This window comes from Salmo salar, chromosome 12, assembly GCF_965601325.2.
Source record: "Salmo salar chromosome 12, fSalSal1, whole genome shotgun sequence".
NCBI lineage: Eukaryota > Metazoa > Chordata > Actinopteri > Salmoniformes > Salmonidae > Salmo > Salmo salar.
This window is the reverse complement of record NC_138302.1, coordinates 51,117,608-51,131,486: the sequence shown is the minus strand read 5'-3', so window position 1 is coordinate 51,131,486 and position 13,879 is coordinate 51,117,608. Positions and strand designations below refer to the sequence as shown.

At 41.1% G+C, this 13,879-nt stretch overlaps 1 long non-coding RNA gene across 1 annotated transcript in view; it reads right to left on the bottom strand.

Moving 5' to 3' along the window:
* Window positions 1–13,879, bottom strand: part of LOC145859327 (uncharacterized) — a 123,402-nt gene that overhangs the window by 67,406 nt on the left and 42,117 nt on the right. The window contains exon 2 of the long non-coding RNA XR_014379529.1: window positions 11,546–11,610. This is a non-coding gene — a long non-coding RNA (uncharacterized LOC145859327). The remainder of the gene's footprint in view (window positions 1–11,545; window positions 11,611–13,879) is intronic.

Here is a 13,879-nt window from a genome sequence, read left to right as displayed (position 1 = left end):
CATCCTAGCCTTTGGGGCGTCTGTCACGCGTGCTCCCTCTAGGTCACTAGGCTGCTCATTAGGGCGCACACCTGTCACCATCGTTAAGCACACCTGGACGTCATCAGACTCACCTGGACTCCATCACTTCCCTGATTACCTTCCCTATATATGTCACTCCCTTTGGTTCCTTCCCCCGGCGTTATTGTTTCTGTTTCAGTTTCATGTCTGTGCGTTGTTTGTGTTTCTTGTTTTGAATTATGTTTTCATTTATTTATTCATTTATTTATTCATTTATTTATTCAAATGATTCACTCCCTGAACTTGCTTCCCGACTCCCAGCGCACACGTTACAGTGTCAACATTCTAACAGCCTAATAAACACATTTCATGTATGTTATTGCAAAATGAATCAATAGGTTGTGTTTATGAAGGTCTTAGGTAACACAAGCATTTCATTAGTTTTTGTTACAGTAGGCAACATGTAAAAACTAAAAAGCACTTAAAACACCACAGTGTTAATATAGACCATCACAAAGAAATCCATTATTATGTTGTTTAGGTAGGTCTTATTAAGAAACATTATGAAACTAAGAAAATGTGTTTCAAACAGCATATTTTAAGTTTTATTGATACTTGTCTGTGCTTAGTAGCCTAGGCTATGCTGCCACGAGTGCTCATGTGTGGAACGCACAGAAATGAAGTTATTCTACAATAAAAGTGATATTTGAAAATAGAGCCGATCTGCTCAACTTTGAGAGTTGTTTAGATGTTTTAGAAACCTTAAAATCGTCTCTTTTCCATAGGTTACAGAAATCAAAACGTCTGACCTGCATGAACGTCTGTAGGATCACTTGAAAAAGTATTGTGAGTTAAGCTCTCTTCCCTTCTTTGTCAGTTACACACTGCACCAGTCTCTTCATTCACAAGACAATTGATAATGGTGTCAGCCATCAGACTATTGTCAATTTCAACTTGTCTTTAGGCTACATTTATTATTATAAACTGGGTGGTTCGAGCCCTGAATGCTGATTGGCTGATAGCCGTGGTATATCAGACCGTATACCACAGGTATGACAAAACATGTATTTCTACTGCTCCAATTACATTGGTAACCAGTTTATAATCACAATAAGACACCTCGGGGGTTTGTGGTATACACCCTCTTCTGATTTCTACGCGCCATATGCACTGAGTGTAGCAAAAATTTGGAGCACCTTCCTAATATTGAGTTGCACCTCCCCCCTTTGCCCTCAGAACAGCCTCAATTCGTCAGGGCGTGGACTCTACGTGGTGTCGAATGCCTCCCACAGTTGTGTTAAGTTGGCTGGATGTCCTTTGGGTGGTGGGCCAATCTTGATACACACTGGAAACTGTTGAGTGTGAAAAACCCAGCAGCGTTGCAGTTCTTGACACAAACCGGTGCACCTGGCTCCTACTACTATACCCTGTTCAAAGGCACAGAAAACTTTTGTCTTGCCCATTCACCTTCTGAATGGCACACATACACAATCCATGTCTCAATTGTCTCCAGGCTTAAAAATCATTTTTTTAACCTTCATCTACACTATTTGAAGTGGATTTAACAAATTACATAAATAAGGGATCATAGCTTTCACCTGGATTTTCCTAGTCAGTCATAGAAAAATAGACTGTGCTAGCGACAATAAAAGGACACTCTAAAATGTGCAGTTTTGTTTAACAACACAATGCCACAGATGTCCCAAGTTTGGAGGGAGTGTGCAATTGGCATGCTGTCTGAAGAATGTCCACCAGAGCTGTTGCCAGATTATTGAATGTTCATTTCTCTACCATAAGCCGCCTCAAACATTGTGTAAACCGCAGACCACGTGTATGACGTCGTGTGGGCGTGCGGTTTGCTGATGTTGTGAACAGAGTGCCCCATGGTGGCGATGGGGTTATGGTATGGGCAGGCATAAGCTACGGACAACGAACACAATTGCATTTAATCGATGGCAATTTGAATGCACAGAGATACCGTGATGAGATCCTGAGGCCCATTGTCGTGCTATTCATCTGCCGCCATCACCTCATGTTTCAGCATGATATTGCACGGCCCAATTCCTGGAAGCTGAAATGTCCAAGTTCTTCCATGCATACTCAACAGACATGTCACCCATTGAGCATGTTTGGGATGCTCTGGATCGATGTGTACGACAGCGTGTTCCAGTACCCGCTAATATCCAGCAACTTCACACAGCCATTAACGATGAGTGGGACAACATTCCACAGGCCACAATCAACAGCCTGATCAACTCTATGTGAAGGAGATGTGGTGCGCTGCATGAGGCAAATGGTAGTCACACCAGATAGTGACTGGTTTTCTGATCCACGCCCCTACCTTTTTTTCAGGTATCTGTGACCAACAGATGCATATCTGTATTCGTTTCTTAAACGGAAGCAAACAAAACAGGGATAAAAATACCTGAATTTGTCCAATATAAACTCTTGTTTGCAACAGTTGGACTAATGATTACACCCTAGATAAGCTAGATGCAGGCAAGAGTGTGCAAGGGGGTATTGAATGTGTCACTGTCTATCCATGTGTCACTGTCTGTCACCTCAAATTTTTCTCTCGACCTAATGTAAACTTTCATTCATAGGCTAGGTTGTAGCAACCTCATGATGTGTATAGGGAAAATTTTTGTATCATATAGTAGCCTAAACCTACCGATGTTACATTGAACTGGGTGAATGGAATATGAATGACAGTCATCCAATAAGCTGTAATAGAAAGAAGGCCATGCTCATGAGAATTATTTTTTTGTCCTCCCTCATCATAAACAGCACTGACCGCCACTGGTACAACATCACAGCAGTGCCAAAAAGTGTTCTGTCCAATACCAAAAGCGACACAACTATCTGTCTATGCCGCATTGATCGGATTACACTACATTGCAATGTGTTGTTAGTTGCCAATGGAATACCAAAGCAGAGGAATGGTATAAAGAAAAAGGGAACCACAAGTTAATAATAGGCCCATTGTATCGTTCTAGTTGTCTTGACTCAGTGAAATGTCAACAAAGCCGGGCATTTGAAATAATGAGAATGTAAAAGAGAATTACATTTTCTCTCTATTTTGAGGGCTGCCACCAATAAACATTTTCTCAAACTCATTCTCTTTTATAGTTCACACTCTATGAGAAGAAGCCATTGATGAACCTGGGAGGGAGAAGGAACCGGGAGATGAAATTGCCACCTAAACACTGATCTAAGGTCAGTTTTGCGTGTTCTTCCCCAGATCATTAAGGTTAGGATTTGGGAAGGCTAATCTGATCCTAGGTCTGTGCCTTAGGACCAGAGCACCTTATACAAAGAGAAAAAAAACGCTGCAGTGTCCATTTTCAAAGCTGGAAATGCAAGTTATGACATAAAACATGGAATTACAATGCCCATGTCTCCTTTGTCCGGTTTCGTCCTTCCGTTTTCTGAGAATCTGATTCGATTATATCCATGTCCTTCTTCCATCTGCGAGGGAGGGCACATGGGGACAGTTTACAGAACAGAAGCTTTTCATAGAAGCTATAACCACAAAGGCCATACTCTGCATGTGTCCTCATCTGACAGCACAGATGATAAACTCAGCACATACAAGGACAACTGATCTGATTTGAACAATATCAATATCTATCGCCTCAGGTGAACTCTCACAGCAGCCAGATTCTGCATAGTCAGCTAGGCCTCAGACAACCGTACACTCCACACTCCACAGTCAACAATGACTCATTCACTCTCCACACACCTCATTGCATGTCCCAATGTTTCATAGTTCCGAGGAAAAGAGAATAAAAACTAGAGGAACAGCACTGAAAAAATTATCATTTTAGATATGCTGTGTCAGGGAAATAATGTGAACCAACTCAAGAGTGAGGAGCCTGCTAGGCCTTGGATAAATTAGCTATTTTCCAGTATCATTTTGAAAGGTTTGTTCAAATGGTTCAAACTATTATGTTCGCCTCAATCGAAAGCCTTGATGAATGGACCTCTAAGAGGACAAAAAAAAAATGATTTAGCTTATCAGAGAACAAGGTGGAAATATTACCATATTGCTTATTTCCATAGCTGCGGGAAGTAGGGGTGCTGAGGGTGCTGCACCACCACCTGATAAATCACATAACAAATATATATACAGTCCAGTGAAAAGTTTGGACACACGGACTCATTCCAGGGTTTTTCTTTATTTGTACTATTTTCTACATTGTTGAATAATTGTGAAGACATCAACACTATGCAATAACACAAATGGAATTATGTAGGAACAAAAAAAGTGTTAAACAAATCAAAATCTATTTTATATTTGAGATTCTTCAAAGTAGCCACCCTTTGACTTGTTGACAGCTTTGCACACTATTGGCATTCTCTCAACCAGCTTCATGAGGTAGTCACCTGGAACGTTTTTCAATTAACAGGTGTGTCTTATTAAGAGTTAATTGATTTCCTTCTTAACCTCATAGTCCTTATATAATTTCAAAGTGCTGGAGTACAGAGCCAAAACTAAAAATGTGTCACTGTCCCAATACTTTGAGCTCACGTTTTAGCCAATCAGTTGTGTTGTGACAAGGTAGGGGTGGTATACAGAAGATAGCCCTATTTGGTAAAAGACCAAATCCATATTATGGCAAGAACATGCAAAGAGAAATGACAGTGCATCATTACTTGAAGGTCAGTCGATGCGGAAAATTGCACTCGCAAAAAACATCAAGCGCTATGATGAAACTGGCTCTTATGAGGACCGCCACAGGAAAGGAAGACCCCGCGTTACCTCTGCTGCAGAGGATAAGTTAATTGGATTTACCAGCCTCAGAAATTGCAGCCCAAATAAATGCTTCACAGAGTTCAAGTAACAGACACATCTCAACATCTACTGTTCAGAGGAGACTATGTGAATCAGGTATTCATGGTCAAATTGCTGCAAGGAAACCACTATTAACGGACACCTATAAGAAGAAGAGACTTGCTTGAGCCAAGAAACACGAGCAATGGACATTAGACCAGTGGAAATCTGTCCTTTGGTCTGATGAATCCAAATTTGAGATTTTTGGTTCCAACTGCCGTGTCTTTGTGAGACACAGAGTAGGTGAACGGATGATCTCCACATGTGTGGTTCCCACCGTGAAGCATGGAGGAGGAGGTGTGATGGTGTGGGGGTGCTATGCTGGTGACACTGTCAGTGATTTATTTAGAATTCAAGGCACACTTAACCAGCATGGCTACCACAGCATTCTGCATCTGGTTTGCACTTAGTGGGACTAATATTTGTTTTTCAACAGGACAATGATCCAACACACCTCCAGGCTGTGTAAGGGCTATTTGACCAAGAAGGAGAGTGATGGACTGCTGCATCAGAGGACCTGGCCTCTGCAATCACCCGACCTCAATCCAATTGAGATGGTTTGGGATGAGTTGGACCAGACAGTAAAGGAAGAGCAGCCAACAAGTGCTCAGCATATGTGGGAACTCCTTCAAGATGGTTGGAAAAGCATTCTAGATGAAGCTGGTTGAGAGAATGCCAAGAGTGTGCAAAGCTGTCATCAAGGCAAAAGGTGGCTTCTTTGAAGAATCTCAAATATAAATATATTTACATTTGTTTAAAACCTTTTTGGTTACTACATGATTCCCTATGTTATTTCATAATGTTGATGTCTTCACAGTTATTCTATCTTGTAGAAAATAGTAAAAATAAAGAAAAACCCTTGAAAGAGTAGGTGTGTCCAAACTTTTGAATGGTACCTTATATTTATATATAAAGTATATATACAGTGAGGGAAAAAGTATTTGATCCCCTGCTGATTTTGTACGTTTGCCCACTGACAAAGAAATCATCAGTCTATAATTTTAATGGTAGGTTTATTTGAACAGTGAGAGACAGAATAACAACAAAAAAATCCAGAAAAACACATGTCAAAAATGTTATAAATTGATTTGCATTTTAATGAGGGAAATAAGTATTTGACCCCTCTGCAAAACATGACTTAGTACTTGGTGGCAAAACCCTTGCTGGCAATCACAGAGGTCAGACGTTTCTTGTAGTTGGCCACCAGGTTTGCACACATCTCAGGAGGGATTTTGTCCCACTCCTCTTTGCAGATCTTCTCCAAGTTATTAGGGTTTCGAGGCTGCCGTTTGGCAACTCGAATCTTCAGCTTCCTCCACAGATGTTCTATGGGATTAAGGTCTGGAGACTGGCTAGGCCACTCCAGGACCTTAATATGCTTCTTCTTGAGCCACTCCTTTGTTGCCTTGGCCATGTGTTTTGGGTCATTGTCATGCTGGAATACCCATCAACGACCCATTTTCAATGCCCTGGCTGAGGGAAGGAGGTTCTCACCCAAGATTTGACGGTACATGGCCCTGTCCATCATCCCTTTGATGCGGTGAAGTTGTCCTGTCCCCTTAGCAGAAAAACACCCCCAAAGCATAATGTTTCCACCTCCATGTTTGACGGTGGGGATGGTGTTCTTGGGTTCATAGGCAGCATTCCTCCTCCTCCAAACACGGTGAGTTGAGTTGATGCCAAAGAGCTCCATTTTGGTCTCATCTGACCACATCACTTTCACCCAGGTGTCCTCTGAATCATTCAGATGTTCATTGGCAAACTTCAGACGGGCATGTATATGTGCTTTCTTGAGCAGGGGGACCTTGCGGGCGCTGCAGAATTTCAGTCCTTCACGGCGTAGTGTGTTACCAATTGTTTTCTTGGTGACTATGGTCCCAGCTGCCTTGAGATCATCGACAAGATCCTCCTGTGTAGTTCTGGGCTGATTCCTCACCATTCTCATGATCATTGCAACTCCACGAGGTGAGATCTTGCATGGAGCCCCAGGCCAAGGGAGATTGACAGTTCTTTTGTGTTTCTTCCATTTGCGAATAATCGCACCAACTGTTTTCACCTTCTCACCATGCTGCTTGGTGATGGTCTTGTAGCCCATTCCAGTCTTGTGTAGGTCTACAATCTTGTCCCTGACATCCTTGGAGAGCTCTTTGGTCTTGGCCATGGTGGAGAGTTTGGAATCTGATTGATTGATTGCTTCTGTGGACAGGTGTCTTTTATACAGGTAACAAGCTGAGATTAGGAGCACTCCCTTTAAGAGTGTGCTCCTAATCTCAGCTCGTTACCTGTATAAAAGACACCTGGGAGCCAGAAATCTGTCTGTTTGAGAGGGGGTCAAATACTTATTTCCCTCATTAAAATGCAAATCAATTTATAACATTTTTGACATGCGTTTTTCTGGATTTTTTTGTTGTTATTCTGTCTCACTGTTCAAATAAACCTACCATTAAAATTATAGACTGATCATTTCTTTGTCAGTGGGCAAACGTACAAAATCAGCAGGGGATCAAATACCTTTTTCCCTCACTGTATAAACAATATTCTCTTTTTTTTGACCCCACCAAATTAGTGTACTAGGCCTTTATTACTCTTGTATGAGCAGAGTGGCCATGCTTATGCCTATACCTATCCAATCCTTTAACAAATATGAGAGGTGCTTTTGGGGGCATTAGTTTATTTAAAAACCAATGCCCCCAATGGGGGAGGAGGACGAGGAGAGTGGGTTAAAAATGAAAAGGCAGGAGCTTTAAAAGCGTTGGGAGGGATTTGTTTCCAATAAGCCACCCACAGGATTAGAGCATGTTAATGCAATGCCTACAGCCTTTCACAGACTGGACACTGCTAACATAGAGAGAGAAACAGAGGGAGGAACAGAGAGAAAGACAGAATGTGAGAGAGTGAACACGCACGGCAGCAGTGCAGAACACAGACTCAGTCAAGGCCTGATTTCACCATTCGTCACTCAGTACTATTCCAAATGACAGCTGCAAATTGGCTGTATTGGACCACAAATACTGTACATGTCAACAACCATCAACTCTCACATTAGGAACACAGGGTAGGTAAAAGCCAATAAAATATTGGCGATTATCGAAGCTAACACACATTAGGTTCCCAGGAGAGGGTGAATCCCTATGGAGAAACCGCCACAGCTCTGCTTCCTTGGCTACAGCTGGGCTTGCTACACCCCAGTAACTCAAAACCGCAATGGCATCACATTAGAACAAGAAGAAAGTACATCAGGGAGGCATTCACTGTCAAAGTGCACAATACAACATATTATATTATGGCGAGGCTGTCTCATGGCAGTCAATGGGAAGCGTGTAACATGACAGTAAAATGGAAAAGCCAGATGAACTGAGTGAATATGACACGGGGATGAGAAAGCATCCATGCATAACGTATGGAGTATGGACATGGTTTCATTCAGCCAAAGGTAAAACTGGAAGGTATATGCGGTGCTGTGGAGTGGTACAAATGGCTGGTGGTGTGGCTCTATACCCTGCGAGGGCTTCCTATAAGCTAATGTAAACAAAGCCAGTATAGCATAACTTTATTTTCAAATGGGTTCATTACATACAGTATGATTACGCAACATCCCCGGAAGAAAAGGTTATGGCATGGACTATTTTGAAGCTAACCACTTCATACGCATCAATTGATTGTATGATTTCCTTTTTTATCACATTGGTTTCCAGTTGAAAGGATAGTAAATGGTTTAACATTGATTACATAGTATACCACAGTCATAGGGGAAATTTGCTAAACTCGCATGCAGTGTTCTCCTTATAAATAACCCATGCGGATTGCAGGTTGGTGCAAAGAAGATGCATTGGCACACAGTCCCCTCAAGAGAGATGAAATCAAAACAGAATAATAGCATCAACAATTCATCAACTAGGTAAAATGCAATGCAATAAGCCGAGCACTCAGAGAAAACAATATAGAAATGAGTGGGCTGATTGAAGCAAATGTAATAAGCCTCAGGGGAAACTAGATCATCTCTCATGTGCTTGGATATTCAATATTTCTCACACAGTATCATTATGTGACAAACTGGCCATAGTTACTGGCACTCCCTCTGAAACGTCAATGTAGCGTAGCCTTTTGGTAGCATAGAGCTAGCCTTACAACAGTCTATAGACAGTACGTTTACGGCACAGCTATCTTCAATTACCACCTATCTTCAATTTTAAGTGTAACCACATTTTGTCAAAGGCCTGCTTGCTTGATTGACATTGGAAAAGTGAGGTGGAAATGTACTTAATCAAATCATAAATCATCATAGGTGGGCAGAAGCTTATATTCTTGGTGACAAACGCACATGACATTCTCATTAGTACGCATGTATATTTATTTACAGTACCTCTATTTACTTCGTTTCGCAGTTCATGTATGAGTACCTACAGGCACTACTCATACATTCAGGTAGAACAGCAACCCTAGCTCACTGGTGCGTTCCCTGAAGCGCCAAGGCTACACTGCTACCTCCAATTTGGTCTCCTGCATCCATGTACTCTCAAAAAGCTATATAGTGCACTTCATGGTTAAAGGTAGTGCACTTTATAGTGAAGAGATTCGTTGTTTTTCTTTCAATGCAGAGGACAGTGGAATAATCATACGATGATGATGATGTAAGGTGTAATTCTGCTGCCTTTCAGAACACCCTAATGTAAAAATCCACAAAAAATCTACAATTTGGCCCGGAAGGTTAGGGGGATTGACTGATTTGACAACCAGAATTACTGGTTCAAATCCCTGGAGGGCGGAGCTTAAGCCTTGCTCGGAGTAAGTGAGACACTTAACTTTCCAACACACTGCCGTGAAAGGAACAATTATGGAAATAAACATACAAATGATGGGTTCCTTCCTCCTTAACATGTCTGTTTATTTGTCTATTTCCCCCTAAAACGATTATGAATGTCTGTAATGGCTGTTCCAGAGGCCATAGGCATGGTGTTAATTGAAGAGCCCTTGAGCCCTGAAAAATCACCATGTTGCTACATAGTGAAAGGCTCATATACTGGCCTCTCCTCTAAATAAACCCTATAAGGTGTGTGTGTGTGTGTGTGTGTGTGTGTGTGTGTGTGTGTGTGTGTGTGTGTGTGTGTGTGTGTGTGTGTGTGTGTTTAGGATGCATCAACATGCATTTATATGTAAAAGTGATGTTTGAGGATTGCAGAGTGCATACACGTAGCATGCAGGTTTTCCTAATTGCATGGGGTTCTTTCAAAAGAACAGCTCTAAGTATGTGGAGCTTCAAACCTCTGATGTTTTTTCAATAAGCTTTGAGCAAATTGTTCCCTGTCTCATGGCCTTTTATGTTCTGGGAAATCAACAGAGCGAATAATCAACGCAACAGCTGCTGAAAAATTTTGAATCGGTCTCTGAAGTGTGATAACAAAGTAGCCACTATCAATGTCCTTCCCTAGAAAGATTTAACACCCCACAGTTACAAAGCCTAACTAGCCAGAGTCATGCTGCTATCACATGGTACCAATACCCAGATTCCTGTGTTCATCCAAAACCAAAATGTATTTCATTCATTTCAAATAATCTTTAATTGATTTCTTGATCTTTAAAACATGAAAGATGGCTTGTTGTGAAACAACACAAAATATTAATGAACATCCCCAAGCAGTGTCAATATTTATTGAATTTGAAGGAGAGGAGAGATTCTTTTTTATAAATGTTTCACTGCACTTGGGTAGTAGCTATACAAGAGAGACGGTATCTCAGATAAAATGATACATCTCTACAAGTGCTTTGAAAGAAATCTGAATCTAGCATAAGAAATGACTTGTTCAGTGGTGGAGCTCAGGGTTCTATCCCGAGACCCCTCATAATGCTGAGTGTCGGGCTTGTTCAGTCAGTTTTAAATGCTCTGCAGGATAACAAAACATGTATTTTCATCCCTGAAACAGCAGAACACTACTTCAACATGCATGCCCATCAATATCCAAGCCATTTATCATTGTATACACTGCCATTTATATTCTAATAAGTCAGGACAGGAGTGAACAAGAGATTCATCAGAGCTCATAACACGCGGCGACAAGTTCCACCTTTCCTTGACCCATTATTTTCTCAGCTTGCAGCGATGCTCCATCCAAATTCCTCCTTTCCATCAATTTTCAACCTGGGCAAGGACAAAGCTAAGTATGCAGGTTTACATTTATTGTCATCAATCTTGACCTAGAGGCAGCTCTGCAGAGAGGTCACTAGCTGGCACAGCCTCAAAGTAATAAAATCTGATTTTATACCTAACCCTAACCTTAACCACAACGCTAACCCTAATGCCTAACCCTTACCTTAAATTAAGACCAAAAAGCTAATTTTTGTTTTCAGGAATTTTTATGATATAGACAATTTTGACTTTGCAGCTGGCCTATCTAGCGAAAATCTCTCAGTCCTGCCTCCAGGGGAAAATTCATGACAATAAATGTCAACCTGCACAAACTGCCTCCAACTAGTGGCCCTATAAGCTAATTCCTCAGGTAGTTTCAGACTTTTCAGTAAATCCAGCATCAACCACAAATAGGTTAGTGTCTCCTTAGCACTCAACCACCGGTGTCCTTCACAATGTCATCCACTATCAGATGGAAGGAAGAAAGCAAGGAGGAGGCAAGACCCAAAGAGGAGTGAAGGTCACTTTGCCCTTTTAAAGACCAGAGACACTTTGTTAGAAGAAATCAGATATCCCTGCACACATACCTTGTTGAATGGTTTGGATAATCCGTCTTTAAAGACAGTGACGAAGTGGCCAAGAGAAAGAGATCCTGCAAAACAAAATGGAGGGAAAAATGTGTGACATTTAAAATACACATTCACATTCCTTTGTGATCCTTCTGTAGTTAATAGAGGACTTTACAGGGAACAAGGAACCAAAGGATACAGACTTTGTAAGTTAATATTGCTGATTTGATTTCGAATTGGTTCTTCAAAGAATTGGCTGGCTTTAGGTTAAAAGGCAATGAGACGGCAAATAACACAAGACATAATGCACTTCATCTTAATCTACTGTCTTCAAACCCTACATATCTTTTCAGTAATTGTATTATCAACAGAATAAATGTAATTATCCAGCCATTTCTTTGTTTTGGAAATCAATTAGTGACATCTTTCTGAGGTATGCGAATTGGAGCAACTTTAGAGATCAGACACATTTAATTAACAATCCAAACGGATTCTGATTAAGATCATTCTTCAGGAAGCAGTTTAGCTCTGTGGTTATTTTCCCTTTAAAAGAGGACAATTTGAAGTTTCAGTAAGGACATTTTGCCCAATGAAAATGTCTCACAATCTTGAGGATATCACATAGCATTGAAAAAGCATTGTTGACTGTAATAATCGTTCAACTTCAAAACCAAGCCTTCAGTTGAGAAATAGTTTGAAGGACAAAAAATGTATGAAAGGATACTGAGAGTAAGAGGATAAGAGCTGCCATGATAAGTCTTTCATTAAATAACTGATTCAATGTCATCCTCTTTGGTAACACACACACTCATAATTGATGAATGTTGGACATGTGCCATAGGCCCCAGATTGATGGCCCTACCAGCCCTGACTTTTGGTTGAATAGATTGCTACTATGGTAGCCTAAGCGTAAATGGGCTATGTTTTACCCTGGTTCCGTGGAACCTTCTCTGGGCTTGGACCCAATAGGGTCATCTAGGCCAGGTTGGGGCCTTAGCCTGCCATTACCCTGCAACCTGTGTGCGTGCATGTGTGCACCTGCATGCCTGCGTGTCTGTATGCAATTAGCACTTGTTCGATCAATGCTATCACAGTTTAGCCCTGTAAATCAAACAGAACATGACCCCTTAAAGCCAATTTATGCTTGATTCGAAAATGTGGGCGGAGGCTTCGCTTCGTACGGAGGGTGTGATGCAATTGCGGAGCCTCCGGAGGCATGCAGAGGCCAAATTAAGCTCCGTACCGCATCGCCGTGCGCCTCTCAGTAAATGCTGTAAGGCCATTTCACATACGGCCACATCAGAAATGGATTGACCATGTAGAGCCTTTTAGAGACATTCAAAGGGGGATTTGAGCTTTCCAGCCTTTCTAAATCGAATGTGTTGGTACATAAACACAAGATGAGAGCTGTGATAATTTAATGATAGTGACAGGACCGATAGTATAAACTAGATAGAAAAGAATTTCAATCAATATTCGGACTAGACTGTATAACTTGTGACTAAAACAATGACAGCTTGTTGTTGGAAATTCAGTACTCAGTAGAGATTTGGTCATTTCTTCAAACAATCATCTTTATTTAATATCGATCAATTATTGAAATAATGAGGCTGGTCGACACCCCATCCTTGAGTGTTGGACTGAGTAACATAACCTTTACACAAATGCAGAGTACTATGCGTATATAGCTGACACTAACAATGCTCAATCATGGTTGGTTCAACCCCCCTCATGCAGACCAAGGAGCATCATAAGTCACTCTGGGTTCATCCTGTCATTATCTGCACATGGGTGTTGTCTTAACCCCTCCCTGGCTTAGTTTCCCAGATGCAAGGATGATTTAGAGACAATGAGGAATTGTTCTAAACTCCTCCTAGCTATCTCTATCTCGGTTACACCCACCACATCTTGTCTATGTAATGCAGTCTTAACTCATTTGTCAGCTCAAGCCATCTCTGGTGACCATACGCCCAGATTAGCTGCAGGGAACTAGAGTGGAGACCATAAAAACACAGACACTAACAGGACAGAAATATCCTCCTATTTGTTAAGTATTAATTGCTAACTATTAATATCAAACAAATCAGGTAAATGTGTAATTTTTCTATCACAAGCTCGAGGCAAAATGCTTAAGCCTGAGGGAGAGGAATATGTCGAAACATGTTTGGAAAGAAAGATAAACAAAGACTGAGCAGCGACTAAAGACCTCTGGTAGGGTATCTCTGGTAGGGCGATATGGACAAAATATAATTTCACAATATTTTCTTTTTTCTTTCCCGTATGACAATATTTTATGTTTTTGGATAATAAAAGTTCTAAATTTGATTTATGAGTAGTTTATGACCCCTAGAT